The 16608-nt window shown below is 40.3% G+C and overlaps 1 long non-coding RNA gene across 1 annotated transcript in view; it reads left to right on the top strand.

Annotated features, from left to right (window-relative positions):
* The first annotated feature begins 68 nt into the window (after positions 1–68).
* The window catches only part of LOC122562542 (uncharacterized), a 49642-nt gene continuing 33102 nt past the window's right edge, over positions 69–16608 (top strand). Inside the window, exons 1-2 of the long non-coding RNA XR_015761237.1 lie at positions 69–250; positions 13487–13593. This is a non-coding gene — a long non-coding RNA (uncharacterized LOC122562542). The remainder of the gene's footprint in view (positions 251–13486; positions 13594–16608) is intronic.

Here is a 16608-nt window from a genome sequence, read left to right as displayed (position 1 = left end):
GGACAGTGACCGTAGTGCTGACGTTGGGCCTTCCTATTGGCCCATACCGCATTTCAATCAACCTCCACCGGGGGCGGGAAGGGAGGCGGGGCCTGCTAACGGCTCCTCCCGATCGTCGGAGAAGGGACGACCTCCATTACAGGAAACCGTGCACTTGCTGGCATTTAGACGTTTTTGGTTGGATGTTAAACTAATCACAGATCAGGGTAAACAAAGAAAAGAACCAATGATGTCTGCGAGCGTCGTCCAGGTAACAAGATGACGACGCAACAACCACAGAAATTGCTGGAAATATTCAGCGGCATCTGTGGAGTGAAAGCAGAATTAATATTTCGGGTGATCGTGATTTGGAGATGCCGGTGTTGGACTGGGGAGTACAAAGTTAAAAAAATCACACAACACCAGGTTATAATGCAACAGGTTTAATTGGAAGCACTAACTCTCGGAGCGCTGCCCCTTCATCACAACCACCTGATGAGGGAGCGACGCTCCGAAAGCTAGTGCTTCCAATTAAACCTGTTGGACTATAACCTGGTGTTGTGTGATTTTTAAACTTTGTTTCGGGTGAAGTGGCCTTTTCTTCAGAACCCGAAACGTTAACTCTGATTTCTCTCCACAGATGCTGCCAGAGTTTCCAGCAATTTCAGTTTTTTTTTTGTTTCTGGTTTTCAGCATCCACAGTTCTTGTCAGTTTTTATTAAAATAGCAATACATTTTCAGTCCAAGCTAATTATCGTGGTGCATTTATGAGGGAGTGCCGCTCTGGCAGCAGTGCCACATTTCCAGGTGTCTCCTAATCAACCCGTTCAGGTATATTAATGACACACTTCTGGAGCAGGTGGGACTTGAACCTGGAACTCTTGTCCATTTCAGATACAATATTAGAGTTAAGGCAGCTGCATGTGAGGTAGCCTGTGGTATTATTTTAAACTGTCAAGGATGTCCTGGGAAATCTCCATCCCTTAATCAACATCACTTAAAAAACTACAAATTATCCGACCATTATTTGCACACGGAATAAACATGTAGTTGCGCCTGTTTCAACTCAGCAGGAGACCACTATCTGATAAAGGGTCACTCGACCCAAAACTTTAGCTCTGATTTCTCTCCACAGACGATGCCAAACCTGGCAAGCTTTTCCAGCTACTTCTATTTTTGTCACGAGAGATAACAATCCACTGACTTATGTCTCAGGACAGCATGCCTTAACCAATCTGAATCAACCTGCCGACTATAAAATTTAAACAAAACCTGCACTTAACAACCAATCAGCACTTCTGCACTGGCTGAGATTACCACAAAGGATTTTCCTTCTCAGCCTTTCTCATTGAGGCATGGTAAACCTCAACCCAAAACACCACAAATGAAAGAACAGCCTTCTGGTCCTCTGAGACAATGGTAAATTTTACCTTACTTAACGGCTTCAATTTAACCCCTTAAATTGATTTCATTGTGAATATGTGCAAGATGAAAAGCTTTGATAAAATATATCTTTTTCCAGCTTAACTCAAATTCTGTCCTACTAAATGACAATTGGACAAAATTAGAATTTTTTGAGGGTATTCAATATAGTATTGATAAAAAATGAGCCACTCCTTAAGATGTATATGAATTTTTAGAAGATTTGTTGATCAGTAGGTTTCTAAATAAAATTTGTGCATGGGATTAGGGGAAATATGTTATGGATTAAGAAAATCAATATGTAATATATATTTAAGAGATACCTTATGTTATTAAACTTATAAAAAATGTAAACATAATATCAATATTGTGACCTGAGGGAATACAGATCTCAGCCTCCATCTCTCCCAGGGAGCACTTGAAGCATTGGACACAATTAGAAGCATTCTCTTCCTTTCTAATCTAATAGTTTAATGGTCACCCAGAAACCGGTGAGCGTCTGAATAGAATATTAGTGTTATGTAATAAAAAGTTTAGGGTGTAGGTTTGCTCGCTGAGCTGTAGGTTTGATATCCAAACGTTTCATTACCTGGCTAGGTAACATCATTAGTGGCGACCTCCAAGAGAAGCGAAGCTGTTGTCTCCTGCTTTCTATTTATATATTTGTCCTGAATGGGGTTCCTGGGGTTTGTGGTGATGTCATTTCCTGTTTGTTTTCTGAGGGGTTGAGAGATGGTATCTAGATCTATGTGTTTGTTTATGGCGTTGTGGTTGGAGTGCTAGGCCTCTAGGAATTCTCTGGCATGTCTTTGCTTAGCCTGTCCCAGGATAGATGTGTTGTCAGCAGTCGAATTGGTGGTTTTTTTCATCCATGTGTAGGGCTATGAGGGAGAGAGGGTCGTGTCTTTTTATGGCTAGCTGCTGTTCGTGTATCCTGGAGGCTAACTTTCTTCCTGTTTGTCCTACGTAGTGTTTGTGGCAGTCCTTGCATGGAAATTTGTAGATGACATTGGTTTTGTCCATGGGTTGTACTGGGTCTTTTAGGTTTGTTAGTTTTTGTTTGAGAGTGTTGGTGGGTTTGTGTGTTACTAGGATTCTGAGGGGTCTTAGTAGTCTGGCTGTCATTTCTGAAACTTCTTTGATGTATGGTAAGGTGGTTAGGGTTTCTGGCTGTGTTTGGTCTGCTTGTCGTGGTTTGTTCTTGAGGAATCTGCGGACTGTATTTTTTGAGTATCCGTTCTTCTTGAATACGTTGTATAGGTGGTTCTCCTCTGTTTTTCGAAGTTCGTCTGTGCTGCAGTGTGTGGTGGCTCGTTGGAATAGTGTTCTGATACAGCTTTGTTTGTGTGTGTTGGGATGGTTGCTGGTGTAGTTAAGTATTTGGTCAGTGTTTGTCAGTTTTCTGTATACGCAGGTTTGTAGTTCTCCGTGGTCCTTTCTTTCAACTGTGACGTCCAGGAATGCGAGTTTGTTGTTGGTTTCTTCCGCCTTGGTGAACTTTATGCCTGTGAGGGTGTTGTTGATGATGTTAAATGTCTCTTCTATCTTGTTTCATTTTGTGATGACAAAAGCGTCATGTATGTAGCAGACCCAGATGTTTGTTTTGATGATTGGTAGGGCTGTTTGTTCTAGTCTTTGCACTATCCCTTCTGCTATGAATCCTAATAGCGGAGATCCCATGGGTGTGTGTTGGTTTGTTTGTAGATTGTTGTTGAAGACGAAGTGGGTGGTGAGGCACAGGTCCACTAGCTTCATGATGTTTTCATTGGTAATGCGATTGGTGGTGGTGGTGCCCTGATATAAGCATTGTACATCCAGTCAATGCTGTGCTGGAGGCAAAATGCCCATCATGGCTAGCAATGGTGGCTGTGTATGAAGAGGATTCCAATACCTTGATCGTAGACATTCAGAAAATTAATTAAAGACAACTGGATAACAGCTGTGGACATCAGGAAATTTGGATATCAGTGGCATCAGTTTCTGTGAATAAATACAACTCTGCAGATTTTCAGTTGGGGCATTAACCAACCAGAAGACACCAACTTTTGGAATTAAATTCTAAGTTTTTTCAAGATCCAAGAAAATTCTAAAAGTCCTTCATTTAATATTAAAAAGGCTGAAACTACAAATACAAGTAAAACTAAAGGCTGTGCAGTGAGCTGTCTTACTCCTTTTCTTTTTCTACAAAAGTAAAAATAAGCTAAAAGCCTGCTGATTTGAGGTTTTTTTTAAAGCAGGTAAGTTGTTCTGAAAACACAGCTCTCCTACTAGGAAATAAAGTTAAGCAAGAGCTGAATCAGGACATCATCATTAAGAACATGAGCATTAAAAATGTGGTTTGCTACATTAAGAACGCTTACCTGTGTCCAAAGATTAGTTGATGCTGCTATGTTTTTTCTTTAACGTGTTGCAAAAGTATAGGAAATTTCAGTGACGATTTAGTATTAAATCATTAGGATCATGCAAACCTATTTCTTGAACTTCCAAGGAAGTACCACATCTATGTTCAGGACAAACATCAAGCCACATTGAACAAAACAAATGAAGTGTCATACTTCAGAAGGTTAACTACTGGACAGATTGATATAGTTCTACCACATGGCAAAGAAACATGGAAGTATAAGAGTATGGTTAGATTCAAGGCTCCTCAATCTTCTACCTAAATGATATTCACACAAAATGCCAATGCTAGTAGAATTAAATACTAAATTTTCCTGTGGCAGATTTATATTGCAAGCTAGCTGTGAAGCATGGAAACAAGCCTGTCCAAAAAAAAAATCCCTAGCACTGATGACATTTGGATCACTATTTGGATGGTATTATTTCCAACAGTTATTGGACTTTCTGTAAGCCAAGATCTATTCCAACAGTATATACTTAGGATTATTGAAAATATAACAACCTGTGTTTGCAAATATCCACAGTTTTATGGTTATGGGTGAGATTTATGTCAAATATACCACAACCTTCATCTCCTGAAGACAGTGGCACAATGTCAAGGATTAATCGTTAATAGTACAAAGCAAGAATTCAACATCTTGGGCGGCACGGTGGCACAGTGGTTAGCACTGCTGCCTCACAGCGCCAGAGACCCGGGTTCAATTCCCGCCTCAGGCAACTGACTGTGTGGAGTTTGCACATTCTCCCCGTGTCTGCGTGGGTTTCCTCCGGGTGCTCCGGTTTCCTCCCACAGTCGAAAAATGTGCAGGTCAGGTGAATTGGCCATGCTAAATTGCCCGTAGTGTTAGGTGCAGGGGTAAATGTAGGGGAATGGGTTTGGGTGGGTTGCGCTTCGGCGGGTCGGTGTGGACTTGTTGGGCCGAAGGGCCTGTTTCCACACTGTAAGTAATCTAATCTAATCTAATCTAATCTGCCAGAGAATTTCTTTTAGCCCATTTAATCTGCCTGTGGAGTATGCCCCAATCTGCATAAGATTGTACAGGATAAAGAGGACCTGCAACATTGCCTTGGATTGTGTAACCTCCACTCACCATATGCTCCCATCTTTGTAGGCAGTACATCCCGCTTAGTGATTTGGTCAAGAAGATGCGCATTAAAGGAATATCTGAGAAGACTTGGTCACTTTGGTCATATAGAGATGAACATGATATATCATGGCAAGTGATTTTCAGTGGCAAACAAGTCTTCATATCAAAAATATTATGTCAAGATATGTTCACGTTATACTAATGATGGTGGTTATTTAATGATGTGAAGGTACCGGTGTTGGACTGAGGTGGAAAAAATTAAAAATCACAAAACAATTTTAACTTGGTTATTTAATGCACATGACAGCTAGCATGTGAATCTGTGTACTGGCCAGAGATGAATCAGGACAGTCTGCCACTTGAAAATGCATGTGATGCATTCCACTCTTTGAGAGTATTAGAGTGAAGTTTGAAATATGAGACCCGTAAATTCCGTTTCCTTGTTTACATAGTTATCAAATTGAAAATGTATCTATGTACAATTTTATAACTGTTTGGTTTTATGTTTATTTAATTTTTGGAATAAGGGAGACGATATGTCTCACAGTCTGCATAACTAAGAATTATATCAGGTGATCATGTCTTTAAGAGTCATGATAATATTATTGTAACCTTATCATCTCGTGACCTGAGGTGATAAAGATCTGAGACTTTTTTAGCCTGGGATCATTTCAACAAATATGCTCTTCAGTTGTAATCTAATACCCTAGTGTGCCTGTGAATGTAATATTTGCACATAATAGCTAATTGCAATAAACATCTGTTGGATTCTTCAGTATCGTGATGTCCACATCTAGTTTCTTGTGTTATGAGAGATAAAGTAAGTGTTGCTACATCAAGTAGAATATCCAGCTAGAAGTAAAACTCACATCAGAGAATTGGATTACACACAGAAAGTAGACAGGAGGAATAAACAGACAATTCTCAGGATGGTAGGCTGTTACTACTGCGGTACCACTAGGAAAGGTGCTAGCGCCACATTTCTAAATGATTTGGATGTGGGAATCAATTGTAACAGGCTCCTTTTATATTCATTATCTATAACTGCCTGGTTTTACCAAGGTGAATGGATGTGGCTAAATTGCTTTTGCAGGGAGGCCCCACCAGCAAATACATCTTCCCATCCCCACCTTTCTCCACCTTCCACAAAGACTGTTCCCTTCACCAATCCTTGATTTGCGCCACTCTACTCACCAACCCCCTCCAAACCTCCAGGTACCTTCCTCTGCAACCAGAAAAGATATAAAACCTGCCAGCACACCATGCCCTCATCCAGGGCCCCAAACAGTCCTTCCAGGTGAGCCAGGAGGTTCACCTGCCTCTCCTCCAATCTAGTTTACTGTATCTACTCTACATCGGACAGCCCAAACGCAAACTAAGGGAACGTTTTGCCAAATATCTCAGCCGGGCCCGCAAGGGTCAACCTGACCTTCTAGTCACCACCTATTTTAATTCCCCTTCCCCCTCCCTTTCTAACATGACCATCCTTGGCCTCCTCCTTTGCCACAATGAATCAAACTGCAAATTGACCTGACCTTCCGCCTCAGCAGCCTACAGCCCGGATGACTCAACTGAGTTCTCCAGTTTCAAACAATCTCCCTTCCCATCACTCGATTCCCTTCCCAGCTCCTCCCCCCCCCCCTCTATTTTTTTTAAATTTTTTATTTATTTATTTATTTTTTTAACACCCGGGTGGCCCGTGACAAACACTGCCCTTCACATCAAAGGACAGTGCTGGGTCCTCCTTTTTTTTCTTTTTTTTATCTCCTGTTTATTTTATTTATTTATTTTTCTTTTTTTTTATCACACTACCACCTAAGTGCGGTAGTGCTTATTTTATCCCCAGCACCCATGGTGTGTGTGTGCAGGTGGGAGACACAGTGAAAGACACAAAGTGCACAAATCTTTATTCAATTTCCACCACCAGGAACCCCCCCCTCTTCTATTCCTCTCATCGACCATTCCTTCTAACCACCAACCAGATTCATTCCTCCCATTGACCAATCAGATCGTACCTTCTACCTGTGTTCACCTATCCCCACCGCAGAACCCTGCCCCCCACCCCCACTTTATCTGCAGCTCCCTTTACATCCACCCACAGAGCTGAAGAAGAGTTACACCCAAAACGTTAACGTCTACACTTTCTGATGCTGCCTGGCTTGCTGTGTCCTTCCAGCCTCCTACTTGTCTACCTTGAATTCCAGAGAAACAGCACAGACTCAATGAGCTGGATGGCTTCCTTCAGCGCTGCAACCATTCTATGATTCTGATCTTTTGTGGCATTTTTCACAGTCAGGAATGTCTTTGAAGCTGGTAGTTGTTAAGACAATGAGAAGTGGTTGTAATTGGCATATCCCAAGGTCAAGTAGAGGCTAATGTTGTGCCAATTTGTGTTCGGTTGCAAATTTCTATCTGCTACATTTTACATCCTGGTGTCCTGACTAATATTTATCCTAAATTAACATTATTTAAAGAAGCACATTATCTAGTTGTTATCACAAGTTGTTTGTAGAATCTTCCTGTGTGCAAATTGGCTACTGCATTTCAAACATTACAGTGGTGACTGCAGTTTAAAAATGTTAAATTTGCTGTAAAGTGCTTTAAGGCTTTTTGAGATTATGAAAGGTGTTCTGAAGTTGAATAGTTTGGTTTTCAAGGTCAGAGAAGCAATAGAAAATTAACTAATTTTTTTTTTAAAGTACTTTCTATTTTTATACTGTGATTTTTTTCACAGATGCTGTCAGATTTGCTGAGCTTTTCTCGCAACTTTGTTTTTGTTCTTGACTTTTTTTAACTTTAATAGTTTAAAGTGAGGCATCCTATTTGCAAGTGGCATGACGTTAAAGACTTTTATACCTACGCAATTTTAGGAGTTTTGCACTTATCCTATGACATTGATCTGCCTTATTTTCACAATGTTCTTCTTTGTTCCACTTTTTACATTTGTTAATCTTAATTAAGTGTGCCTGTTTCATATACTTAATGTTGCTAGTGCCTTGAATTGAGAGTGGCATCTGCCAGGTTTCATCATTTGTGACTCATTCGTGGAGGCACAGATCCTTGGCAGAGAAGGCAAGAGTGGTCCTGAGGAAAGTGAATTCTTACGTTTTAAAGTCATAAAGCACAAAAACAGACCCCACAGTCCAACGAACCCGTACCAACCAGACATCCCAATCCAGTCTAGTCCCATTTGCCAGCATTTGGCCAAATCTCTCTAAATTCTTCCTATTCATGTACCCATCCAGATGCCTTTTAAATGTTGTAACTGTACCCGCCTCCACCACTTCCTCTGGTAGTATGTTCTGTACTGTTCTATCTTATTGCTTCACTGCTGCAGACTTTACATGGTCAGTATCCAACAATTATAGCTTAGTGGAAGAGGCACTACCATATGGGAACTTGTGACAAGTTTGGTTTTTTTGTTGTCATATGTACCTAAGTACAGTGTAAAGTTTTGTTTTGCAAGCAGTACAGGCAGATTATAGCAAACAAGGACATACAGATCATAGGGTGCTTAGAAAGAACAAAGCATACAATGTTACGACTGCACAGAAGGTGCACAAAGCAAGATCAACACTAATAAGATCAACATTATTTGAAGTTAGAGAGGTCGATTTAGCAGTCTAATAACAGCAAGAAGGAAGTTGTTATTGAACATGTTGGTGTGTGTGTGTGTGTGTGTGTGTGTAAGCTTCTGTATCTTCTGCCTGATGGAAGATGTTGGAAGAGAGCATTATCAGGGTGGGAGGGGTGTTTGATGATGTTGGCAGCTTTTACGCGGCAACATGAAGTGTAAATGGAGTCCATAGACAGGAGTGTGGCTTCCATGATGGTCTTGACTGTGCACACAACTTTCTGTACTTTCCTCTGGTCGTGGGCAGAGTATTTCCCATACCGAGTCATTACATACCCAAATAGAATGCTTTCTGTGGTGCATCTGTAAAGGTTACTGAAGGTCTTTATGGACATGCCAAATTTCCTAAGCCACCCGAGGAAGAAGAGACATTGCTGTGCCTCCTTGACCATCGCATCTGTGTGGAAAGTCCAGGTTGTTGATTTTCATCACTCCTAAGAATTTGACACTCAACATATAGTCTATCCATCATAGCTCCGTTAATATAGATAGGGATGTGTCCTCCTCCTTTCTTTCTGAAGTCAATGATCAATTCTTTTGTTTTGCTGACATTGAGAGAGAGGTTGTTATCATTGCACCACAACACCAAGCATTCTATCTCCTTCCTGTATTCTGACTCACAGTTGTTTGACATCCAGCCAACTTGTGGATATAGAGGTTGGCTACACAGTTGTGCATGTGCAAGGATTACAGTTTCATAGAGGTGAAAATCGGTGGTTTTGTTGATGGTACAATTAGGAAGATCATCCCGGTGTCAAATATGACTGGTTATGAACATAAAAATAAAATACCACAGTTGCTGGAAATTTGAAAATAACTTCTGAACATGCCTAGCAAACTTTGTAATATCTATGAAGAGAGAAGCAGCTAACATTTCAAGTCAAATATTACTTCCTCTTCACACCTTGACTGTACCTTAACTGGAGAAAGGAACAGTTTGGTTTAGCCTCAGACTTTTGCCAGGATGCAGTGACTTGACCAGAGGAGCGCATTTTACATGATCATGGTTGCAATGTTAAGGTAATTTATTGCAATGAGCTTGTGGTAATTTGTTCCTCCGTCTTCCCACTTGAATTTGAATATACTGCAGAGATACAGCTGGTGGAAATTCTCCAGCGACTTGAGGTGACCCAAGTCTTGTTGCCATATAGAAACAATAGCTTTATTGAACATTATATTGGTCTTGGAAACACAATACTGATGCGAATTAGCTTCTTTGTGGATTTGTGTACAAAGTTGGAATTTTAAAATCATAGCTGAAAATATAGGAGTTTACCTTGAAACATTACCATAGATTTTGATTACATAAATATGCAAAAACTCAATTTAAGTTGCACATGTAAGATCTGAGGCTCATTGCCAGCTCATGCTGGTGAAAGTTTTTTTTTGACAATTGTATGTCCTGGACGACTTGTAAATTAATCCATCAATATGTAGCATGCCATATTTCTCTGCATGCTGAGGTGCTGATTTCTGTTTTCCTCAGCACGAAAGCAAAATAAAGATTGGGGTCTTTCCTTGTAGCTATGTTGTAGATTTTAGTACTGTCAATGTGAATTCAGACTCTTAAATAAGCCTTACATCTTTTACACATAAAAACAAAAATATCTACTAATATGCTGCCTTTGAAGTTTTCGCAAGAGCATTATAAAGCAAAATACGATAAAAAGCCAAAAAAGAGATATTAGGCCAAATGATCAAAATCTTGGTTAAAAAGGTGCTTAGGCAGCTAAAGGTATTATCAGTTGTGGAGTGATCAATACAGGGAGACTGAAGAGATCTGAATAGATAAGGTCAAATAACCTGGAGTGTTGTGGGGATGAAGGAGATTACAGCACCAGGAAATGACAAGCTCTTGTATGGATTTAAGAACAAGGATGATAATTTTAAAATCTCAAATTGCTTGTTTTGGGTTCAGTAGAAGTTAGCAGGCATGGAGTAGACATAAAAGGAACTCAGATTTATGGATAATAGAGTGTAGGAGACCATCTGGGAGATCATTATCAGTAGATGTGACAAAGCGGCAATGAGTGTTTCGAAGTAAACAAGGTGAGTTAAGGCCAAAAGATGAAGTTACAGAGGTGGAAATAGTGAGTATGTAGTCATCTCTGGATCAAATATGATACCAAGATTTGCAAATAGTCTGGTTCAGTCCTAGACTAGCAATGACATGGCTCCTCCCAGCAATCGATGTGAGACTTACAGGCTGACCAAGACTTCAGGTCAGGTGTCAGCATCAGTGTTTCCAAACACCTTTATAGAGATAAGACTTAGACTTTACGATCTGAATGTTTTTCTTAACTTTTGGCTTTCTTATAAAAAAGCAGCAGCATAAATAAAGTTTTGATTTTGTAACAAAAATGGTGCCAAAGAATGGTGCCTTTGTACACTTTTCACTTTCCTGTACTTGAATACACATGACAATAAAATATTTTCTAAAATTCTAGACTAAAGCCAGGGAGGGGGATAGAATCAGTTGTATAATTGATATTTATTTGATTGTTCACCTTTTTCTTCAGTAAATTAAAATAAAGATATGCTGAAAGCCACAAAGTTTCTATGAAGGCATAGCATGAGACTGATAGCTACAAATAATGAAGAAACAGCTTTTACTTTTTTGTTTATCCCAGGAATATTACAGAAAATCTATTAGATTGCATGATTAGAGTTTTGTTTGCTATTACAGCTTGTAGTATGAGAACTAAATAATTTAACATGATACAAAAGACACAATGGATCCAGTACTTTTGCAGAATCTTAAATGTTCTGTATTTTTACATCATCTGCAAATCTAATTAGTTTACATTGGCATTCTGAACTTTGTCCATTTCATGTGGATGAGAGTCAACAAAAATGGCAGCACTGACCCCTTTCACACTCTAATTGGCATTTTCGCATGTCTTATACTGTAACTCTTTTTCATTCTTTTGAAATGAGTATCCACATCACATTCTTTCTAGATTCTGATAATTTTAATTTATTCAGTACCCTTGCATGTGGAACCACTTAAAATGCAAGTGGATTATGCATCACATGTAATGTACTTTGTCTGTCTCAATAGTAAAACGTGAATTTTCTTTTCATTAAGGTCAGAACTGGTGACTGAGAAGCAAATTAGAAAGACAGGAAACTAGGAATTACAATACCACTATAGAAAAGGGAAAATAAATCACAGAAACTATGTGAGACATCTTTACCAAGGGATAAGAAGATTGGCTGCAGAAGGAGTGGTGGAGAAGGGAAAAAGGGCAGCATTTGCTGTTTAAATAAAGTTTCCATTTGATTGTTCTAATAGTAGGTTTACTAAATCTATTGGCAGAGATAAATTTGACTTGGATACTTCCACTGTGTCCTGAATCTGAGGTGCAAAAGGAATTGAAATTGACCTAATAGAAGAGAAGGCAAAGAATGAGAAATGGCACTTTTAAGTGCCAGCTAAATTAACGTGAGTTACTTGTTCTCGACATGCTATACTGATCTACTTCCACAACTTTAATCAAACTGCTTAGCCAAAGGACCCCATTTCACATAGGTGTTAGTTCAGGCAGTTTTCATATAATTAATATTCAACATCCCATAGGTGTCTTTTCAAAGACTACCTCGGATTTCAACAGTCTTTCACAATACTGTAGTTGTTATCGACACTGGTACATGTGCAAAATTAGCACATCTGGCTGCCCATTTCTCCTTCCAGAATGCTGTTTTCTTTTATAGGTATTTTCAAGATGCTTGCAGTGTGACAGTGATAGCACAATTAAGGCCAAAAAGTTAAATAAGTTATCAAAATAAAAGAAAGGAGCATACTATTATTATTCACCAAAATAAAATACATGAACAGTTTTCTTTTCTTCCTTTCTCTCTCCGTGTCTTCCTATTCCAAAAGAATCACATTACATACCATAATTTTTCTATATTTAATGAGGGGGGGGGGAGAGAGAGAGGAATTCAGTATTAGATGTTAGATATTAGATACTTTGTATCATAACTTTGGAAGAACAGTGAGTCTTGATCTGACATTTGTACTGGCATCTACACAATGCTTAAGACAGTCTGAAGATTGATGGCTCCTTTTTGAACTCTGACTGGAATACAATCTGGGCAAAACTGCACGGGATTTAGCTGTGCTCTTGAATTGCCCTCTGTTCTGAGCATTTGAATCAGCATCAGGGCTTTCATATTCAACAATTTCCATTTTATCCTCTGAACTGCACTCTTCAAAACACTGTCTTGGGCCACAAAGGGCAATTCCTATCTTTTCAGCAAGTGAGTCTTCTTTTTTGATTTTCTTCATAATGAGAGAAAATGTGGCAGAAAATAATGCATTTGCAATTTTCATATTCTGTTTTTTCACATCATCTGGGTGAGGTTTCATATAAGTTCTGCAGATGATTTTACAAGCCTCATCTCCATGGTGTAATCCTTTATCTTTCCTTGAGCTCTGTGCACAGAAAAAAGCTTCATCAGTGAAAGCAGTAATAATAATGGCATTGTCTAAACTGGATTGCTTCTTCACTTAGTGTCAACAATTCTATGTAGTAGTTTATGTCACCCTGAAATTCCTGGGCCCTGGAGCAAGATTACTAACTCATTCACTTTGGCAGCTTTGAGCCGAGAATTTGGAACTGTTCCCATTACTCCCAGGGTTGTATCATCTTTTTTGTTATCCTCACCTTTGGGAGCACATGCTCAAATACATTACTGATTACCTCAGTAGACGGTAGGAATGGCTGTACATTCCCAATGTCAGGTTCTATGGGAGTTTAAAATTCAACTGCTGGATTTGACTGCACAGTCATGGAAGCATGGAGCAAGAGTAGACCATTTAGCCTGTCAAAATAGTTCTGCTATTCAACTGAATCTCTGTTAACTTGTTGTACCTGCCTCGTTTCTGTAAACATTTATTACTCTTACCTAATAAAATTTGTGAATATTATTTTGATTTTTCATTTGACCCCTTTCTTAGATGTTTTTGAAGGAAGAGTGTTCCAGATTCGCATGAGGTGTGGTGATACTCCATCGCCAGTCATATCTCTCTGACGAGAGAGCAGCACTGTGGCACCTGGGACTATGGTGACTTTATCTTTTACTTACCCTTTGTATGAAGAAGTGTTTCCTAACATCTCCCCTGAATGGACTAACTCTGACTCTGAGGTTATGATCTCTTAACCTATAATACCACACTAGGGAACATTGGTTTGCAGGCACTGCAAGTCTACACTAAACAGCAAATCATTCGGGTTTATGCCCAAAGCCTGATAGTAGTCATGGGACCTTCATAGCTGGAAAGTCTATGAGATTCATAGTGAGGACTGCCAGGGTATAATTGACACACAGAGATCTGGCCTGGAAATTACTGTCTGAGCAGTGCTCTCTGTTGCCTTCTGTCATCCTGAAATTACAATTACACAATGGGAAAGAAAATAGCTGCAAATACACCCAGAATGAACAAAGTGATGCAGAAGGCTGCAAAACCCATGGAAGTGAGACCATTCAAAGAGCAACATGACACATAGCTAAGTTGACTATAGAGGACATACATCGCAGTCTCAACTTCACTGGTGACACTTAGGCATTAGCCTTCTGTTTGCTGTACATCCTCAAACACTGCTGAGTATTCATGCAAGATCAACACTTTTGGCTGTTGAGGCCAGTGATGCCATATCAACATCTTTGCAGCAGGAAAAGTGCAATGTTCACAATGTCTAAACATGTTGCCAGTGGCTTCTTAAATCTGGCATTGCTCCATGGAATATAATGCATGCCGACTGATGTCTGGCCTTCCAGTGCAAGTTACAGTATGAGCTACACAGAGATACAAGCACACAGAGTTAGTGGCATTATGAACATGTTTAAACAAATGTGATACTTTATTTACAGTGATATGTCAGCCATTGCCAACAATGTCCTTTTGGTCTTTCCCTTCTATAAAGTCTTAAGTGCAGCCCCAGCTTCAACAGTGAATTTGGAGGGAGCCTAGACTGTCATTCTTCAGCCTTGGAAGTTTGATTGGACAATCCTGGAAGCAATTGAGAGTATCCTTGCTGGTGCCAAAAGCACATTCATCAGCTTGACTGCCACAGTTCTTGGTCCCATGCAAGTGGAAGGCCCTGCCACCTGGGGAGTGCCCAGACATGAGACTTTGGGGTGATCTATCTGTAGTTCTTCTTCTGGCCCAGTGCCTACAGGCATCAGATTGTCTCTGTATGAGAAAGAGACATGTGGTGTGAACCATTGTTGTTAAGGTCCAGTGGCTAGGTTGATGGAATGCATGTCTGTGCACATATGCAGCAGACCCTGATATTGCTGAACCTGGCTCTCCTGTTCATAAAAGCCACCAGATGCTCACATCACATTAGTGAATCTAAATGGCAGCTCTATTCCCTTGAATACACTGCTGGATCACTGTAATGTTCAGCAGCACAGATGTCGAGATTTATGATGGTCCTTTGCCATCATGAAGAATAGGTCTTGCCATCTTCTATATAGCCAGGAGCATAAGGAGGAAGAAGGTAAAAAAATTAAGCAACCTATACAACCCCTTTTGCCAAGAAGTCTGTGGGAAAAACTAATTTGACTGTGATAACAAGATAAAGGTATGGGAACCAAAGCTCTCATACCTTTCTTCTCACTGTCATAACCATTATGATGGTTATATTGCTATAGTATAAAACGAGAACCCTGAATCTGTTGTGGATCTGCATTTCTGCATCTTCTGCACTATAAGGGCCATTGCCTCCTACTTATGTGCCTGGTGCTCCAGTGGCACCTTGTGCACAAGCACAAAGTCCCTAATTGCCAATACCAAAGGTCCTCTTCTGTCAGGGGCTGCGTAGATTCCTGGTTCAATAGTCCTCCAAGTGTTAGTGGTCTAGGCCATTTCTTCCTTGGCCAACTGCAGACATGTGGCTGTGAAATGTTCACTACTTTGTACCCAAGACTCTAATCTAGCTAATGTTTCTAATGTTTTAAGCTACCAATAACAGCTGGTGGGAGGTCCAGGAGGCAGTGTTGTTGATGTTTGCTGGTGGTGTTGAAACCCTCCTCCTAGGAGGGCCTTTCTTGCAGGCTGACAGTCTTGCCTGTTAAAACACTGGACATTTTCATTCAAACCTGCCAGACACAAAAGAGAGAAGGTAACATGGCGTAGGGTAAAAGGTGGTGTGCAATCAATAACATTTTGTGGGATTACTGTGAGGTTGCACTGGAATGAACAATGATACTTACTCAGTTGGCGAGATGTAAATGTCTCAGCATCCCTGCAGGAGTGCTTCCAGTGCTTCTGCGAGGGCCAGGATTCTTCCCTCTTAGAGGATAAAGGACCTAATGTTATGCATCCCAACACTTATCTGGGTCCTTTCTGCCCTATTATAGACTGTTTATTCAAGAATGAGAGAGAAAGGGAGGGTTTGAGAGGAAAGGAAGGGGTCCGATGCATATGGGAGTATGATGGTGATGCCCCAAGTGAGTAGGCAGCTCAGAAAGTATAAAGCATGTTATTCCAGAACAGTTGTGTGGCTAACAGCGAGTGATAGAAATGTTGCATGCAATGGTGAGAGTGGTAGAGCCTGAGCCTTGGTGGGAGATATATGCAGTAGCCGAGATAAGAGTTGAGTGTCAGCAGCAGAGAGAAGAATATGACACTTATCTTGGCAGAATGGAAACTGTCATTGATCCATTTCCTGAACTGCTGTGTGTCCCACTGAATCATGGAAACAGCATTGACTTGTGTGGCAACATCAGTCTAGACTGGAAGTATTTAGTGTTGTAGCCTCCTTTGCCAGAACTCTGGGAACAGGAAGGCCTTACACTACAAAATCCCATCCATAAGAACCTCCAAATCCCTGTCAGAGAATCACAGTATCAATTTCCCTTTATCTGACATGCTTCCAAATTAGTCAGGTACTGAGCAGAGCAGCTTTGAAATGCCAGTGTTTGTCTGGGTGGCCAATGGCTTGTCAAAATGACATAAGGGATGCCAGTCTATCCCAGGATATTCATTAAGTGACAGGTTCTTCTTAATACAGTGAGTGGGAGAATAGTGCGAGCATCAGATGAAAGGGGTGCCATAGTTTTGGTTTACGTAAT

Source organism: Chiloscyllium plagiosum, unplaced genomic scaffold (assembly GCF_037043375.1).
Source record: "Chiloscyllium plagiosum isolate Xiang-an unplaced genomic scaffold, Cpla_swu_hap1 HiC_scaffold_24, whole genome shotgun sequence".
In the NCBI taxonomy this organism is placed as follows: domain Eukaryota; kingdom Metazoa; phylum Chordata; class Chondrichthyes; order Orectolobiformes; family Hemiscylliidae; genus Chiloscyllium; species Chiloscyllium plagiosum.
This window is presented reverse-complemented; position numbering and strand designations above follow the sequence as displayed.